We start from the raw sequence: 19,665 nt of genomic DNA on the forward strand, positions 1-19,665 counted from the left end.
GGAGGGTGGAAAGGCCAGTGGTTAAGTGGCTGGTTTAGCTATTTCACTGGACTGCCCAGCCTTTTTGAGACTCAATTTTAATTCTTTAGAGTTGTGGGCTTTTTGCATATTTTTGTGCAGTGTCTTTTGTTCACTGAGGAGATGGTTAAGAGAGTCTACAGCGCTGTTCACAGGTACTTACACACAGAAGTGACTTCTGGCTTAAAAGAAGTTGTTAGAAGGCAGACGTGAGAGTGGATGCTGAAGAGATGTAGGTGGACCCTTTCAAGGAAGGACGAGTAGCATATGCTAACCATAACCATCAGAAAGCTGAATCTGGGCAAGTTTTGCACTGTTCTCAGTTTTCAAGCCATGACTAGGTAGCATCTGTTTCTAAAACAGACTAGAAATAGGAATGAGGTTCTTTGGATGGGAGTAGGGAAGAGACAGGCCATGATGCTCACAGTGGTTGCTCCAGCTCTTGGCAGCCCATGAATTTGGGGCATCCTTGCTGCATCTGGTGGAAAAGGTCCTTTCCTGGCTAAGCACAAGCCCTCAGCTTGCAGGCGGTTTCTTGCCTCATTCGGCACAACCTCAGGTCACTCCAGGGTACTTTCCAAACCACAACAGACTAATGACAACGCGATTTGTTCTGTATGGTGTGAAAAGTCGAGAGCTGCAATGTGCTTTGCCAGGCATACCCCTGGATGGGGTTGCAGAACGACTTTATTTATAAAGTCAGAAAGGCTGCACTTCCCTACCATGAGGACAGCTGACTTCATATGGAGACCAGACCATGCTCAGGCACCGGAGCAGCACAATCTGGCTGGTGGCCACCGCAGAGATCCAAGGAGTCCTGGGCTCTGTGTTTTGGTCTGGCAGAGCAGTCCTTCTGCAAAATTGCTGCTGACCCTTTGCTCATCCCATGCTTCTGGGTCTGTTGGGCCAGACTGTTGGGCAGTGGTGGGATGGGTTCAGGGGGTAGCTGTGTTCTTGAAAAGCAGGCAGCGCAGCACTGGACTTCTCCTGTTATAAATCAGAGGGAGACCCTCACTGTGCAGCTTTTCTGAAAGCACCCCCCTCCCCAGATTGCATCAGCTGTTTCTTAATCCTCATGATTACCAAAGCAGTGGTGTTGCTTATAGAAAGGAGGGGGAAAAAGGAAAAAAAAAAACCAACATAAAAACCACAACCCACCCTTACACAGCAATTTGTCTTGTAAATTTGTTCACAAACAGCACCACGCAAGAATAGACAGGGAGTTCAGTCCCCTCCCTTGGATTCGCAGTGGTATTTCAGGCGGGAGGCAGGCTGCCCCATCCCTGGTATGGGGGGATGGATGGGTCTGCTGGACTCGTGGTGGATGCAGAAGCAACTCGCAGGGTGGCCTGACCAGCTCTCACCCAGCATGGCCTGTTCTCACTGCTGGGGTTGGGACTCTACATCCATTTTCCACTTGGAAAACTCCTATCACATCATATAGAGATTTTTCTCAGGCAACGCACAAGCTGGTACAGCCTGAATTCTTCCTTTCCTCATTACTTCTCCAGCAGAGGAGAGTTCCCTGTGGGTAAGCATCCAAGGTAATTGCAAACAGTGTGTCTTGGTCAACTATAAGCCTGTTATTATGCTTTTGCTGTGGTAATTTCCATTAATTTGGGCTGGAGTTTCTATAAAGAGAAATAAAACCCATTTTTCCCCCTTGCTTTCCCCTGTGATCTTCAAGAACACTGTTGAAAGGGACTGACTTGCAAGAGAAGATTAAAAAGAGGCAGTTTGGAAAGACTAGCTCCCACTGGCAGCAGGGAGGGAGATAAAACCCAGGAAATATGAAAAGGTTGTCAGCACCAAGGTAGGAGGAGAAGTGTTTGATGGAGAGCAAGAGGCAGGCAGGTAGGAGGATTGCAAAAGAGGGAAGCAAAGGAAGGTGCAGCATCAGCAAAATCTACCCTTGCTGTTATGCTTTGCCAGGTTTTCCCCAGAGGAGATATTCCCCTGGAGACAGTTTAAAATAGATTTTACAAAGCGCTTAATGATATACCTTAGGCAACAGCTATAAATTGCCTAGGGGAGGTTAACACAAGTCAATCCAGCTGGGCCATAACTCCTTTGACTTTCTTCAGTCTTGCTCCTTTGTGCTCTGGGAAGGCTAATGGAGATGACCTACAGCAAGGCAGGTATAAAAAAGATGTCCACACCAGGAACTGAACGCACTGGATGTTTCTGTGCAGCACTTTGTAGTACCAGGGATCACAGTCCTGGAGATAGACGCTTTAGGGCTGGTGAGAATTGCACAGGGTCAAGAGGATGAATTAAAACAGGAGGGAAGGCTATTTCCCCAATTACAAGAAGGCTTTGCAAAGTGCAAGGAGGTTGGGTGTGTGGCATCAGTTCCAGCAAAGGCAGCAAGCTGGTTAGCAGAGACAGTTAACTCTGCAGGAAAATATCTCCAAGGCTGGGAGCTGCTTTTGTGCAGTTACCACTTTTGAATCACCCTCTTCATGCCAAACCCTTGCAAATTCATCTGTGGTCTACAGCATCTTTTCATCATATGCTGACACCCTTTGTACATATGTTTTTAATGTGGTCGTGGTGGCTGGTCTCCAGTGAAATGGAGGAGACTCTCGAGAGCTCAACTGTCCTGTGTTGAGGGTCAGGAGCACAGGAATGTTCTAAGAGACCTCTGGAGGTCATCTAGTCAGCAATACCACCACTGACATTAGATGAAGGCAGCTGCAACTTTGACCAGACCTAGAAAAACCTCCAAGGATGGAGGCACCAAATCTCCCTGGTGACAGGGCTTTCACTGTTCTGGTGAAAAATGCTTTTTCTAGTGTTTAGCCTAAACAGCTCAAACCACATCTTGTGGCTGTTGCCTCTTGTAGTGCTGTCTGATGTGACTGAAAAGAGTTTAGATCCATTCTCTCTACCCTTCAAGTAGCTGTAGGGTGGTGTTAGATCACGCTTAACACCCTTTTGGGTAGACTAAACAAATTGGTTCCATCAACCTCTTCTCACTGGCCATGTACCCCAGGTCCTCCCCACTCCCTTCTTGTGTTTTAGCTCATTAATAAGATCCTTCTCAGTAGCCTTCCCCTGAAATTACTGTTCTTCCTGCCCGAGATGATGACTTATCCTGGGTTCTTAGAAGTTTTTTTTTACAAACAGCCCCATTCTGCTGGGAAACGCAACACTCCATGGCTGTTCCTGGAGGATTCTGACTAACGAGTCTCCAGGCAAGCTAAAATCTGCTTTCCTGAAGCCCTGAGACATAACTGCTGTTCAACTTCCCTTCTTTCCTCCAGATCCTGAGCTTGCTCATCTCACAATAGCTGCAGCCTCAGTTGCCTCTGTGGCCATATTTTCTTTCACTTTTTCTCCATGATAGAGCATCGCTCAGCCCCTGTAGCCTCTGCACCAGAAAATTGTCACTCACCTGAGTTTTTTCCCTTTGGCTGGAAGGATGAAGATCACAGATAGGTCCCCACTCCCTCACACCCTGAGTGCTGTATTCATCTTTACCTGCTGACGGTGTCCCTTGGCTGCGTCAGTGATGCCCACTTGGATTACAGCTATGGGAAGCTGGAAATTTGGATTATCCTCAGCAATTTTTCCATAATGTCATGGATCTGGGCTCCAGGCAAGCAGAAAACCTCAGCAAACCACAGGTCTGGCCAGCAGGTAAGTGCTTCTGTCCTGCAGAGTCGTCTCCGGCCACCAACACTGCTGCTGTAGTGACCTGAGGTCTCTAACAGCTTAACATTTCCAGCCCAGAACCTTCCCCTGATGGAGCCAGTTCTTCCTCCTGTGTTACCAGCCCTGAACTCATTTTCTTGTCAGATCTAACCCAGACCTGTGTGGTTTTCATCCAGTTCCAACAAACTTTCTGTGCCAATGGCTGCACAGCATCCCTCGGTAGCCGAGACAGCACGGTGCTGGTAGAGCAGTGGTGCCCAAGACAGCGAGGCATCACCCCTAAGTACCCCAACAAGTTACTGTCTGTCATTCTCAAACCAGAAGGAGTTGAAACGCCAAAACAAAGCTGCACCAAGCCCTCTCAGAGCCGGCCTTCTCCTTTTCCCACACTGGCCAGCCCAGTGGTCAGAGCACTGGGAAGCCTTTCAGAGCAGCCAGCTCAAATCTTCTCTGTTGCAAAATTAACACATTTCCTCTTGTCTTTCCTCAAGAGACACGGGGGAAAACCTGATTGCTATCCTCTTGACAGCAACTTTTTATTTTACTTACCCATTACCCTGTGACCTTCCCTTTTCTAGAGTAAACAAATCCAACAGATTCGATCTCTCCCTTCTAGCTTGTGTTTTCTAAACCCCTAATAAATCTGTCACTGTCTCCTCTTGTCTCTCTCTGGTTCCTCCATACATCTCTGGATGTGCAGCACTCAGCTAGGCTCAGCTGGGACTTCCTCAGGACTGGCCAGAGCAGAGAAGTGATGATGCTCAATGGTAACACCTCTAGAGGGCAGTTTGACCCCCACTAAGCCCTCATCAACTGGGAGGACCCACAGCACTGGAGCACAGCTGTGTCCAGGACAGGGTCAGCATGTCCAAGGCACCATTCGGGTGCAGGGGAGCTGGGGAAATGGCAGAGATGACATGAGAGAGGGTGTGGGCATCAGCACAACACTCAACAGAGACCCACACCCAAAGAAAAGAAGACAGGTAGGGATTTGAAAAGTTTCTCAGGATTGTCTGATTTCCTCAAAGTAGGGCCAAGGCCACCTCCCAGTGAGGAGATAACCCAGTCCTTCCCAGCAGTCTTTTGCCAGAGGCCAGCAATTACTCAAGCAGAAGATATCAGTGTCCCAGCCAGGTAGGATGCCTGCCTTGTTACCGAGGAGTGACAAAGGCTGGTGCAAATGGTGAGAGCAGCAAATTCAGTAATTGCTCTTGACAACTGTATTAAATTGAGACAGCTTAACGCAGCAGTTCTTCAGGTGTCCCTGGCGAACACCCAGGATCCATCTATTCAGCACTAGAGGGGGAGCTGGGTGCCTTGAAGTCCCACCAAGCACAGACAAAGGCTCAAAAAGGGGCACAGCTGCATTTCCAGCACTTGACAAAGTGAGGACCTGCTCATGGCTGAGATAACCCTCCACACAGCCTCTTACACAAGGCAGAGATGCAGATCAGCACCTCAAAATGGGGTTCACAACAGCTGAGGTGCAGTACTGGATGTTGCTTGAACCCAGCAGATAAATACCAGGGAGGGGTGAGGGAGATCTCATAGCACCTCTCTTTTTTTCCTCCAAATCTCCCATGATTAGAGCCATTGCTTGGGACAGAGGAGCCCCAACTCCAAACCTCCATCTCCACGAGGGCTTTCAATGCATTGCATCTTGCAGACATCTACACTGGTGCCATTCCTGGCATTTTAACCCCTTCCCACTAAAGAGCTTACCTGCTGGGCTGTAGCCCAACCTGTGAATATTCACTGTTGGTTCAAATCTCTGCAAACTGGAGAAGAAAAACATAGGTAGATTTTGCCAAAGATTCAGTGAACCTCGTTCATCGTTGTCTGTCTGAGTGGGGAAGGATCCAAGGCATTTATGGACCTAAGAGCTACTTTATAAATAAGCACAATGCTTGTTCTTCTGGAAAAGAGAAAAGCTAAAGCTTTTAAATAACCTAGCATCCCCTTGGTCTATTTATCTCAGCTAGATCTCTCCCTGGGCTGCTCCTGGCCACCGCTCTGCTGCAATCAAAGCCCAAAGGGTTTTTCCTGGTCATCTGCTGCTGTTAAGAAACAAGTTTTTCAGAAGAGGGGATAGGGATGGTCCCATGTGGATTTCACGACTGTTTGGTGACTGACAACAAAAAAATATGTATCAAAACCCACTGAATGTTTCTATTAGAATTCACTCAAACTGCCTCCAGCAACCTGAAATATGTTCCCGGAAAATGCTTATCGAAGAGACCCAGTCTGTAGCAAAACCACAGAGAATTGCTGTGCATGGCCATAGCCTAGGGCTGCGGCAGAGCTGCAAAAGAAATCCAGTCCTCAAGATGGGAAAAAGGAAGGCAAATAATTCATATATGTATATACAAAAGGTAGGAATAGTTTAAGATCTGGAAAGTTCCCACTAGGATACTGAAAAGATGAGCTAAGGAATCACTGATCTGATGTTAATTAACCCCACAATTCACAGAGGTTTCTGGAGGATCTTAGAAAGGGAAAATGGAGACATCAGGCAGATCTAGACCCAGCTCAGCCCTGAGTGCCAGAAAGATGCTGAAGTGGTTGTTAATCCATGTACAATCGCTTGGATAATGATGTCACAGATTGTCACAGGCTGATCACACCAAACGTGGGGAAGCTGTGCTACCTCTTAAGTAAGGATTTTGACCCTACCCAACCATTTTCTCACAAACTAATTATCAGCTATATGAAATTATGCAGAGATGAGGAAAAAAAAGGGAGAGAGCATGCTTCATTGGAAAGATTCACTTCCAGGGGTTACGGGTAGTTTACTGCCTAGCCAAAAGGATTTATCTAGCAGAATCTCACTAGGGTATGTCCTGTCTCTGACACTAATCAATATTTTAATTAATGACTTGGATGATGAGGGAAAGAGGAGCTAATAAAATTTCTGCCTGCAGCTGTGAGTGCTGCTGATGGAAGGATTAGAATTCAAATAATTCATGGAAGATTGGAGCAATGGCATGAAATCAATAATGCTGGGATTCAACATTTAGAGCAAAATGACAGTGCCAAGGAAGGAGGGCTTGGGTGGAAAATATGCCATGCGAGAAAGGGGATGTGGCAGCCACCTCTCATACAGAGTAGCTGTAAGGAGGAAGGAAGATCAGTTGTTTCTGGGAGAAAAAACTATCAGTTGGGGAAAAGATGTGGAGGAGCAGAAAAAAACCTTCAACTGCAACGAGGTACCCAAGGTCCATCGGTGGAAGGTTTTAGGAATGGTAAATGCAAGTACCCAAAGTCTAACCCAAAGACTCAGGGTGACTAATAAAGGCAAAATCTTTCCTTAGACCAAAATATATCTGGGGCTGTTGATCCCCTTCCAACCTGCCCTTCCCAGGCTCTACTGAAGTGTTGAAGAGCAGTTAAATGGAGGGGATGTCTTGGGACTCCGCGGGGATGCTGTGCAAGATGGCACTGCCATGTCGGTGCTGCCAGCTGGGTGATGATGAGTGAACCTGACAGGCGACATGTTCAGTACGGTCACAAAAAAAAATTTCTCAAAGAACAACTTTTTTCACCTGTGCATCTCGCTGGCAAGTGGGAGAGCTAAAGCCAAGACTTATTTGAGTGTTAAAAGGATCTAAAATTCATATAGAACTTGCCCAGAATGACATCAGGCATGGTTGCAAATGTAAAAGGGAAGAAAATTTCACACTTTAAAGTATCTTCTGTCAGATGGGAAGCAGGAGAGCTTGCTTTTGGGGTTTCTGCTGCGGTCCAGCATCTGAGACAAGTTATAAAGAAATGCAAAGAGCTGCTGTGATTTGATCTGGCAGCACCCATGTCCAACAACACGTGCCTTGGTCGGCTTGTTCCTCAGCTGGTGACGTGAAAGAAAGTGGACCCTAACGTGGAAACGTGTAAGAGAAATTCATGCTTCTTGTTGGAGATCACTGCACTGGACAGGTAAGCATGAAAAGGGCCTCTGGCACAGCCATCGGTTGGTTCACTGCCTCGTTTTGTGGGGTTTGACCACACATCTGGGGTCAGGGATAGGAATAGAGCCAGCATCCTGGGAGCTCTGCAAGCCCATGGCCTACAGAGTTTCAGCCAGGCTTCCCAGCAGCAGTGGAGATGCAGGAGCAGATTTTGGGATCTGCTACTCCAGTAGCACAGACCCTACAGTGTCATGGAATCATTTAGGTTGGAAAAGACCTTTAAGATCATTAAGTCCACCTATTAATTTGACAGACACTATCCATGAACAAGGCAATATGAGGCTCATGGACCGTGTAATGCTGTTGCAGGTAGAGAATCACTGAATCACACCTATGTGACCTGATCTGATGCTGCTTTCCAGAAGGTCTGACACTGAAGTAGCTGCAGCCCAACAGTATGGCAAAGAAAAGGTCATCTGCCTTTTCCATCACTCCAGGAGGAACAAGAAAACCGAGGGATTCATGGCTTTGAGAATGACCTGAGCTGCTCCTCTACTTCTCTGTGCTGCAACCATATCTTGTTGCATCACTTAAAGAAGTGGCACAGATGCTTCTGCACTGCATAACAGGTATCACCCCCAATTTTTTACTTTCTAGAATCTCTACATTGAGAGTTCCAGCTTTCCAAACAAACTGCAGTCATGCAAACAGCCGGAGCCATGCACTGACTCTAGGAGAGCTCACAAGTAGAGCAGGGGAAGCACCACTATTTGGACAGGAGATCATCAAGAAAAGACTGTGTCCTGCAAGAAACATTGTTGCTGTCATCTCATGGTTGGCTTTGCTCTTGGGTTTGATCAGTGACCTGCCACCATTTGGACCCTGCCTGGTGCATGGCAGGGAGAGGTAGGAGACAGCCGTGCTTTCCAAAATAGTGCTTTTCTAAGACAACAGAAGCCAAGAAAGAAATATCTCAGATCTCATGAAATGCTACTGCTTGCTTGGGTGGGCTTTTCTTGTAAGCAGTACTAGCACCATCAGACCAAGACCAAAAAAATCATCCCAAAGACTCCTTTCCTTTTTTTCTGCCCTGAAGTGCTGCGTGGCATTTGACTGTCCTTTTAAAGGGGTTCTTGCATCGTAATTTTAGTTATTTGGGTCAACATTTCCTTACAGAGATGTGACACCAAAGGCCATGGAGGACCTGCCATTTACAAATCCTACTTCATTCAGCTGAATCTCAAAATACTTTCAGAAAATTAGAATTAACAAGCTATGCATCGAAGAATGACCATCCCATCCATGGGATGCAGCCTTCTCTGGGATGACCTCCTTGTCCCTTGGCCAAGGACATGCAGGACATGAGGAGAGATGGCAGCTTCTGAGGCATAAAATTGTCTCCTTGTGTTGCTGAATTGAATGCTTTTTCCTACTTACTGCCGAGTGCCCTCCCCTCTGCTCTTCCAGTTTTGCTTACTTGAAGGTCCAAGACAAACAGAGCAGAATAAATCAGGAAGTCTCTTCTGTGTTTAGAGACAGGTTGAGTAATGATTACTCACGAAGTATGAAATTCATCTTTGGGGCTTAATGTACTCATAACAGAGTTGTGCGGGAGATTGTTGCTGAAGGCTCTGAAATTACTGTGGCGAGGGAACAACATCCTTTATCCTCTGGATCTGATAAGAGCTGACATGTCGTCATTGAGCATATTCCCAACTTCATCCTAATCTGTTGCTTTCAGGGCGCTGAAGGACAGAAGTGCTTTCAGACAGCACTGATAAAGGCTGCCATAACATTTTAATCCCTCTCACCTCACTTTTCTAGTTAAAATGTCATTTGCTAAAGAGACCAGAACCTGAGATGGTTCCAAGCTGTGCACACCATTATAACTTTCTGAACAAACTTCAGTGAAAAAACACATTTCCCAGCTAAACTTGCTATTGAAACCCTCTTGCTGTTACACATGCTGTTCAAAAAGGTTTCCCTTTCCACCCTCCTTGTTTCCTGCTTCTCTCAGACCTAACTACACATTGGCTAATGGATGTATCCAAATTGCATTCATATAGTTTTGGGGACTTTGCACCCATTTCTAGTGATGGGCCGATAGCAGCTTTTTCCCCTCTCTGGCTTCTGATTTCTTATGACTGCAGTTCTCTGAAACAGAGACTGGGCACAAATACAGAGGTATTCATAAATATTTGCAAGAAATAGGACGAGCAGCCATATAGGGAGGGTGTGGGTCTGGTCAGGCTGATACATCTCTGGTTTTGCATCTCACCCACCCACTCCTTCAGTCTCAGCTCAAGGGAAACCTTCAAGGTAGAATGTGAAGGAGGCAAATTAGATGCAGCTAGATATCTGCAAATATTTGCAGATGGATTTTCCATCAGGCAACTCTGAAGAAAACAGAGAGACATGGATAAAGGGGTGACCTGGGGGCTGAGAGACTGCCACAGTGGGCAAGGACACAATGGGAAGGACCTCGATAACATAGAGAGAGTATCTACACATCCAGGGGTGGAGTAGACAGGCAAAGAGAGAAAGATGAGCATGCCAAAGACTATGGAGACCCCACAGAGATGGAAGGAAGGGAGGAGGAGTGGTGGAGAGGAGATAGTCATGATACCTGCCATGGTTTGAGCCCAGAGGGCAAGTTCCATGTATGGAACTTCCACCATGCAGCGGTTCACTCACCCAGAATGGAAAGGAGAAAATAAAGCAGAAATGGCTCAGGAATCCAGAAAAGGACAGGGAGGGGTGGCTCACCCATTAGGGTCATGGCCAAAAGACAGACTTGTTAGGGGAAGAAAAAAACCCATCACTCTAATTCAACATTAACAAGACAAGGTGGGGACAGTGAGAAACACCACCACATCCAAAACCACCTCCTCCACCCCTCCCTTCTCCCTGGGCTCAGCTCTGCTCCCCATCTCTCCACCTCCTCCCCCAGCAGCGCAGGGGCAGGGGATGGGGGTTACAGCCAGCTCACTGCTCCTTCCTTCTCAGGATGGGGGTGAACGCCGCCCATCCCTCCCCTGCTCCACAGGGCTCCCCTCTCACTGCAGACAGTCCTCCATGAACCTTCTCCACAGTGAGTCCTCCCCATGGGCTGCAGCCGTTCCTGAGCTGTTCTGCCATGGGTCCCCCCCGCGTATTGCAGCCCTCCCAGTGCCGAACCACAGCAGCAGGGGCTGCTTCTCCCCTCAGAGTCCTGGCCTCCTTTAAGTGCAGTCTCCTGTCCTGGTGTGGGCTCCTCCACAGGCTTCAGGTCGGCATCTGCTCCACCGGTGACCTCCAAGGGTGGCAGGGGGGGTGACCCTGCTGTCTCCCCATGGGATACAGATGTGCTCTGCTCTGACACACCTCCCCACTTCCTCCTCCTTCCTTCCATTGACCTCAGTGTTTGTCCTTCTCCCAGTTCTTCTTCACAAGTCCCAATACCCTCCCAGGTTCCCCTTCTTAAATACGTTCCCAGGTTCCACTTCTTAAATACGTTCTCACATAGGTGCAGTCACCATTGTTTATTGGTTAGGCCTTGGCCAGAGGTGGGTCCGACTTAGAACTGTGGGAGCTTTTGAGAAACTTCTCATGGGGGGGGGGGGGGGGGGGGGGGGTCACTGCTGTAGCCCCCTTCCTGCTACCAAAATCTGCCCCACACAAACCCAGCACAATCGCCAAGGACATCACTTCTTATCAGCTGTTGTGGCTTGCTGCCTTCAGAGATTCTCCAGACAAGCAGGTCATGGAGAAAGATCTTCTCTCTTCACCCCCTAAGTGTTTCCAGCATGGGAACAGGAGACCCCACTGGCTTTGTCCCCTCGGGTGCATCCTGCTCTGTGCCTCCCCGGGGCCTGGGACAGAGGTGCTGGGTGGAGGGTGAAGGTGTATGAAAGCATCTGTAGAAACACTAAAGCCAGGTGGCTAGGGATGGGATGCTGACAGATAGGGACACCACTGACAGATAACAAACTGAGAACACTGGGGAAAGCCCTACTCCCACCCTGCCCGATGGATAAGCTCCTGTATGCTTCACACACCAGCTTTTGGTGCAGACCAGTGCTGTCAATGGGAGGGTGGCAAGGAGGTGACAGCTCATGCCACGTGAGCTGCCCTCCTTCTGCTGTCCCACTGGGAGACAGGCTGAAGCCATGCCTAGCTCCAGACCAATGAGATACAGCAGCTTGTTTTTCACAGAAGCCAAAATAGGCAAGATTTTGAGGCAAAAGATGCCTGCTACAGACCGAAAAAGGTTTGTCATTGACAATGAAGAGGAATCCAATAGAGGTAGGACAGACCAGACATTTTAGAGCTTTGATTTTCCTTATTGCAAGTAAATGATCCTGAACAGACTGACACACGCCTTGGTGCTGGCAGACTTGTGAGTAGCAGAGGGGGAGTGGGTGAAATCTAGGTAAAAAAAAAGACTGAAACTCATTTGGATTAAAACAAGTATCACCTCCCCTTCCAGAAGGTCTCACACTGAGCCTTGTTGCATTGGTCTCCTACGTCTGGAGCAGAAAGGAAGATAGCTCTGTGGCTATCCCCTCCAGCAGAGATGTGACACATCCAGGGGTTCCAGGTTGGAGCGGGGGCTCATCCTAGACTGGAGATGTTTAGGCACACAAGGCAACACGTTGCTCTTGGACCCTGGTGATAATGATGGGCAAGCCCAGAGGAAATGGCAGCTTTACTGTTTCCAGGAAACCAGAGAAAAACTGTGATTAACAGCCTGGTGTGCCAATGTCATTCCCTGAAATCCCAGCTGCAGTGTCTCCTGGATTCCTCACACCTCAAGGGAACAATTGCAGAAGATGTTCTGGGAACAGAGGGCGCAGGAGTGAGGGGTATCTAAAAAAAGCCAGGAGTCTATGGCAGCTCGAGCAAGGTATCAGCTGCAGGGAGCACGCTGCAAAGCAATAACATCTCCCAACAATGCAATGCCTGTTCTGTGTGGTCTTTCATTCCCACCTCCCTGGACCTGCCCTAGTGTGTACTGGTCTCACACACCCATTTTCCTGAGTCTGGGAGCAAAGAAACAAGCCAGTGATGAGGCCCATGATAATTTTCAAGTCACAAACATCTTTCCTCACCCCCCTCTACAGATGCTGGGATGTGATTCAGCTTACACATCAAATCCCCTAAATGCAGATGTCCACGTACCTCCATATACACCGAGAATTTCAGCTCCCATTACAGCCTAGATTGTGCCGTTCAAACACAGCTGCGCACTGTTAAGACACTGGGGTCCTAAATGCTTAAAATATGTTCCTGCGTACCCCGTCCAGCAAGAGCATCCCACCGGCTGGCACGTCATGCAGCTGTGCATGACCTGCCACTGCTGCAGGGCCAGCAAGCAGAGGCCACAGAAGACGTTGTGATGGTCCAGGTCAGGTAACACCAGGATGGTTTCTGCCTACGAAGCCTCTCTGGGAGAGAATAAGGGAGGAGGATGCACAAGGGTTAGTGTGGGGCCTGCCCTGCTGCCTTCCACCAGGAAATTTTATGTTTATTTTTCTCCAGAAATGTAAAATAATAAATGTTTTCTGGGTTCCCAGGGGGAAACAACTCCTCCTTCTTGTTTCTGTGCTGGGGAGTGAGAAGGCTGTGCAGGTGCTGGGAAATGTATAGGAAGGGGCTGTTCCCCAACGCATCCCATTGGGACCAGGAGCGCATCCCACTGCGGGGTCCCCACCCCACCCCTCTGACACACACAGCCCCCTCCTTCACTCCCTCTTCCACCAAATCATTCAGAATGTAAAGTATTCAGAGCAGCACAACAGCCCTGCAGGCTGCAGGATTAAGCCCTTCCAAAGAAAACAGCCCTGCTGTAATCATTAAGGTTTAATTTGGCACATACCGACCAAACAGCCAAGATTTACAGGACACGATTGTGTAAGACACAGCAGCTCCAGAACACCCTCAGATCCCATCGTGTTGGGGCTGCTGGAAAGCAGCAGGCGCTGGGGCTAGTCCTGGAAGGTGATGGAGGCTTTCAAAGACATTTTAAATCTCTTTGTGGTGGTGCAAGTCATCCCCTCCCTTCTCTTGAGCCACTCGGTATTTGGTGCAATTTCCCCTATAAATAGCAATTCTAATTGAAACCTTTTGAGCTCTTCTGGATGGCAGTGGGTTGTGATCAGCATCTCCCCTGAGCTGGGATGTCTCTCATTCTCAGACTCCTCAAGGTATGAAGATCATCAGCCCACAAAGCTGACAAAAGGCAAGGGTGAAGTCAGACTTTTGAACCTCAGTTATCTCCTGTTGAGGAACACCGATGCATTGAGAGTATTTGCTCCAAACTCGAGAAGAGGGAAATTTTAACTATAGACTGGTCTCTTCCATCCCCAACTGTGCCTATCAATCTGCTTGAATACACACATTTGCTTTCAAGAGTGTTGGTGTCTGTGTATTTCAGTGAATATCCAAATATTTCCACACTGTCTGAGTGTGTATGTTTTATGTTTATACATACATACATATACATATATTGATTTAGAATACCTTGTAGTAAGTTAGTGTGAATCTTGTCATTCTCGAATCCATAATTAAGTCGTTATTTTATTCATAGCCTATTCTACCAAATCACCTTGTTAATCTATATATCAGGTAATCATTAAGCGCTGCTAAAATTCAACCTTTTGATCCACCTCACACCATTAATAAATCTTGAACTGCTGCTAAATCATAACCATGCCAAATATTTTCATATGCGACACTCTTCTGGTCCATGCAGAGCTACTGATTCAATTTAAAAGCATCTTTTGAGGCAGAGGACCCTACCTGGAGCCTGGGCATAGTTAAATAATAGAAAAGAAGGGAGTAATTAGGCAGCGAATGTATATATTAATAATAAATAGGGAAGGAGAAAGGATTGCAAAGGCAAGAGTGAAATGAACAGATGAAATATGAAGTGGAAAAGGACCCAGGACATCACGGCCAGCTGTGGAGGAGAAGGCTTGAGGTTCTCTTTGGCTTTATCTGCTGGGGCTGTGACATGAACGGGAGAGTCGCTGGCTGGATTTGGGGTGAGGTGCAGCAAGCACCATGCATGTTATCCCATGGGGACTCCTTGCATGAGACAGAGCACCCTGGGGAGTAAGAGCTGGGAAAGCCTCATCTGGCTTTTAAATCCAACAATGTCCCTCTACAGCTGCAGGATGAGTGTGAGGTCTTCCACTTTGTACAGGTGGTTTTATCTCCATCCATTAACTGGCCAGCAAAGGGTGCTCGTCCCTGCAAGGCAGGGCTCTTTGTCTTACACAGCAGGGCAGAAATTTAAGTCCTCAGATCCCCAATATGCCTGTGTCACCTGCATCTCAGCTGGGCTGCACCAGCCCTGGGATGACCACGTCACCCTCGGCATCCAGCTCCACCAGTGCCAGAGTATCAGGAACAGCCAAGGACTGCTGAAACACGACTGCAAACAAAGCAGCTCTTCCAATTCCATTTGCTTGGCTCTTTCTATATTTAAAAAAAAAAAAAAAAAATACAATGGTGTAGTGGGGTAGCAAAGCAATAATGCCGACCACGGGACAATCCATGGGTATAAAAAGCCTGGGCCCCAGGGCATCAGTGCTGTACAGAGTGAAGGGGGATGCAGGAGCGAGGATTTGGCTTGGAAAGGTTGGAGAGGAAAAAACTGAGAACAGAAACCGTTGTCCTGACTGTGCCTCCATGAGCCAGCGCACCCACTCCTTTGGGTGGGGATTCTGGAGTCTGAAAAAAACGCTGACCGTGTACCCAGAGCACATCTGCAGCACAGCATCAAAGTCACAGCAGGGAGCAAAGCACATGCAAATACTCAAAGCTGCATTTCTGGGCAAGAGGGGATTCTCTGTCACTCTCTATAATTCAAGAGAGAAAAGGAGAAAAAGGAAACCACACAACTATTTATCTGTGCTGTGGAAGGAAACTCTGCTGAACTTCCCCTTGTTGGGGTTGTTCATCCTGGAAAAAAGGAGGTTCTGGGATGACCTTATTGTGGTATTTCAATATTTAAAGGGGACCTACAGGAAAGGTGGGGACAAACTTTTTAGTAGGGCCTGTAGTGATAGGACAAGGGCTGATGGTTTTAAATTAAAACAGGGGAGATCCAGACTAGGTATAAGAAATTTTTTACAATGAGGGTGGTGAAACACCAGCACAGGTTGTCCAGAGAGGTGGTAGATGACCCATCCCCGGAAGGATTCAAGGCCAGGTTAGACGGGGCTTTGAGAAACTTGATCTGGTTAAAGGTGTCCCTGCTCAAGGCAGGGGTGTTGGACTAGGTGACCTTGAATAGTCCCTTCCAACTCAAACCATTCCATGATCCTAAAAGTCAGGGCTTCTGGAATGAATGGAGAATCATATCCCTTGTCCTATTGCTATAGGTCCCATTAAAATGTCTGTCTCCTTTTTTATTTTTTTATTAGTTGCAAGAAAGACAACTCATCGCCAGGGCACTTGCGTTGCTTATGATCCCGTGCTGCCTCACAATCTCACCCTGATCAATGCAGAATGATTGCAGCTCCTCACCTTTGCTTTCCCTTCGAGCACACTCCAGCGAAGACTGGAGAGGTCATTGGGGAGATAAATGAATGCAGGGTGCACATCGCACGGCTGTCGTAACAAGGATAGATGGTACAGGCACTGTTTGGCTGATGAGGCTGTATAAATCAAGCCAAGGAGAAACAGGAGCCTTCAGGGAAATCCCAGGTGTAGAGGAAGAGGAGATTGGGGAGGAATACAATATGGCACCGGTGTATCATCAGTGGAGATGGATGGGAGGGAGCAGAATTGCCAGTGGATAGAGGAGAACAAGTGGCTGATCTGCAAAAGAACTCAGAGGAGCACAAACTGTGCTGTGTGTCTGTGTACCAGTGCCTGCACATGGTGAAAACACCCTCTTTCCCCGCCAGACCCCAGTCATTAGTCTTCAGAACCACTCCAGCTTTGGAGAAAGGTTCTGTACGAGCCTGAGAAGGACGTTAAGAGGAGGAGGAGGTGGGATGCTACTGTGCCTGCTCTGTGCTCTTCAGCCAAGCTTTTGAGGACTTTGTCACACACTCCTCAGCAAATGACCTCTGTGTCCTCCCGAGCTGCCTGATTGATATATTGCCTCTAAACCCACACCCTACAGTAGCCAAAAGGATTGAGGGTCCCTTGGACATGTGCAGAGCAGGCACGGTGGGTATCTTGGGGTTACCCTGTAAGAGAAACAGCATAGACAAGGTGGCTTTGAGCCGGGCAGTGGGCTGAGCACTTTCCCAGGGTGACCTTGACCTCTGGACCAAGGAAAGTAGGCATATGCATCTGCAGAGGGAAATAACAAGGTCTTCAAGACAATCCATCTCTGAGCAAAATGGTCCACCTTACAACGAATCCTGGCCCCATAAGACAAAGGATCTTGGGAGGAAGAATTTTTCCTTTTGAGCTAATCAGCATCATCCTCAGCGTATCCAGAGAACCCAAGATCTTTCAGAGAAAGGATGGAACATGCCTGGAACTTCTGAGAGATGCTGGGAATCCAATGAGTATCCACCACTACCAGGAAGCTTCTGCAGCCAAAAGCTGAGGTCCATGTCCAGACACTGTAAAAACCAAACTCTTTGAAGACAAAGGTAAGTCTGAATTTCCTGTGCTGTGCAAAGCTTCGGCTATATTAAGCACTCAGTAAATGACTCAGGACTCAGTCTTGGAGCTTCCCAGATGGAAGTTTCTCATTGTGGTTGAGGGTCCTGCGAGTTCGTGTTTGCAGAGGGCAGGCTGGGATGCTCTGCACTTTGCTTGCAGATTTTCTGAGAAGAGCAGTTGCTTCAAACCAGCATGCTCTGGGCTCTGCATTTGACTGTTAATGTGGCCACAGTCAGAGACTTTGAGGCCAGGGTGAAAAATATCTCTTTACTTTCTTTTAGATGAAGCAGGCAGAAATGCAGCTTGATCAGTTCAATTAAAATGTTGGACAGGTGACAGAACAAGCCAAGTGAAACCAGGCAGGTCTACAGAAGATTTCTCTATCTAGCAATTACCAGGCCCTCTCAGGATAAGGAATGGTGGATTTAATGTTGTGAATATGGGAAAAGTTAGTTAAAAATGAATCCCTTCTGGGATTCTGTGTAAAATCCCTGATGGGGGTGGCTCCATAGCCAGGAGCAGAGAGGCTGCCACTTCTCTGCTGATAACTCTGATGCCCCTTTGCCCCCAGGACCACCTGTGTGGCTTCCTTTGGGTCTAATCATCTCACAGCATGGATGATGGGATGGGTCTGTGGCAGACCCATGACAGCCATGGGTCTTCCCAGCCTCCAGCAGACCCTGGTCCATTCTTTCTCCTCACCCAAAGCACCAAACAAGGCTTGCTGCTTGCTCTTCTCAGTTGCTTCAGACCTCAACAGTAAGGACATTCCAATACGAGCAAAAAAGCAACACTCAAGCAATAAGAAGTCTCTCTGTTAATGGCTCATCACTTCTTTCTTATATCACCCTTGATGAAGAGGAAAGCCAGACAAGCAGTTTCTCATGCCTATAGATCACATCAGTAAAAATAGCCCTGCCCAGTTCTTCTAGGGTAATGCATATATGGTGTTTATAGAGTAGGAGAGAAAATCGGTGTGGAAAGAGATAGTGCTTGGGTGGATGCCTCAGCCAGTACCTCCTCAAGGTCAATCATGTTACCTGGCTGTGCATTCAGTATCTGATAAACTAGGGTCAAGGCTTCCCCTATAGTCAGTAGGGAGGGATAAGCAGAGGATGGTCTACAGACGTGAACTTGAGGCAGATTGAAGTGGCCTCCAGCCCTCTCTGCCCCTTCCCATGCCCAGGAGGAGTCAGATGAGTCGAGATGCCAGCAGTGAGGTGGCCCAAATCTCACTGGACATTCATAGAACAACATCTCCGTGGGCTATATTTTGCCTGGACACATTTGAGTGACCAGAAGTGTGAAATAACCAGCATTTCCCTGACGAAACAATTTCAGAACTTTATTTACAGTTCCCCTGCTTCTTTGCAGCACTCAGCTGCAAGAAGACTTGGGGCTCCATCTAGAAGCGAATATTTCTAGCTGCTTTCAAGTCTATCAGTCATACACAAGTCATCATTAAGCCTCAGAATCCATCAAGGGAATGGTCTATAATAAACTGAGATGCCTGTGAGAGCAGAGGATGCAAGCAGCTTGTGGCAGAATAATTCAGCAGAGAAGGCAAGAAAGGAGTTGGGGCAATATTAACTGCATTCAGATTTCTCTACAGATAGCAACAAGAAATTAAACTCTCAGGGAAGTGTTGATAATGGTTCCACAACCATGGCATTGTGGTTCACAGCACTATATAGGCAAGGGCAAGGGCTTCATGGGGCTTGAGAGACTCTGTGGGACTCTGTTCCTAGCTGCATCACTGTCACCTTGATATCAGATAAGTCACTTCATCCCTGATGACTCTAGAGCCTCCTATGTAAATATGGAGATAACAATTCTTCCTCGGTCCTGTGGAACCTTCTGGGTGAGCTAGAAAATCCAGGATTTTGGAAAACCAGATCATCCTGATGAAAATATGTTCCAAGCCCCCTCTGCCTGGCTGTTTCCCGCTGTGTCCTGGTCTGTGTGAAAGTGGCACCTGCCAGACAGTTTCCCCATCTCCCAGGGGGGTATCATATACGCTGCCTTGCAAGTGACAAACTCCATAGGAGCCTTTAGGGACCAAAATACATTGCCTCAACTTTAATGAGAGTGATTGAGCTTAATTAGCAGGGAATCAGATCCCTTTGCTCTTGCTTTATCACTCCAGATGTGGTGCTGGGCATCTGCAAACTCCCCACCAAGAGAGAAGATCTGGAGCTCTGCTCCATCAGGAGCTGTGCAAGCCCCCAAGGCTCATCTTCTAGGAAGGCAGACCAGATCCCAGTCTCCTGCTCCACAGATCCCATTGCTGCCTTGGTGCAATGAGTATGAGTAGACAGGGCTGTAGACATCCATCCTCAACCCTGGCTGGGGAAAGCTCATGCCCAAAGAGCTGTCATTCTGCCATGAGACTATTTTCTCTCCTCTGCTGGAATTTCTTAATGGCTATTTTATTCTTTCTTGTCCAGAGGCACAAAATGCAAATAAAAGTGCCAGC

This window comes from Tyto alba, unplaced genomic scaffold (assembly GCF_018691265.1).
Source record: "Tyto alba isolate M040663 unplaced genomic scaffold, T.alba_DEE_v4.0 Super-Scaffold_2, whole genome shotgun sequence".
NCBI lineage: Eukaryota > Metazoa > Chordata > Aves > Strigiformes > Tytonidae > Tyto > Tyto alba.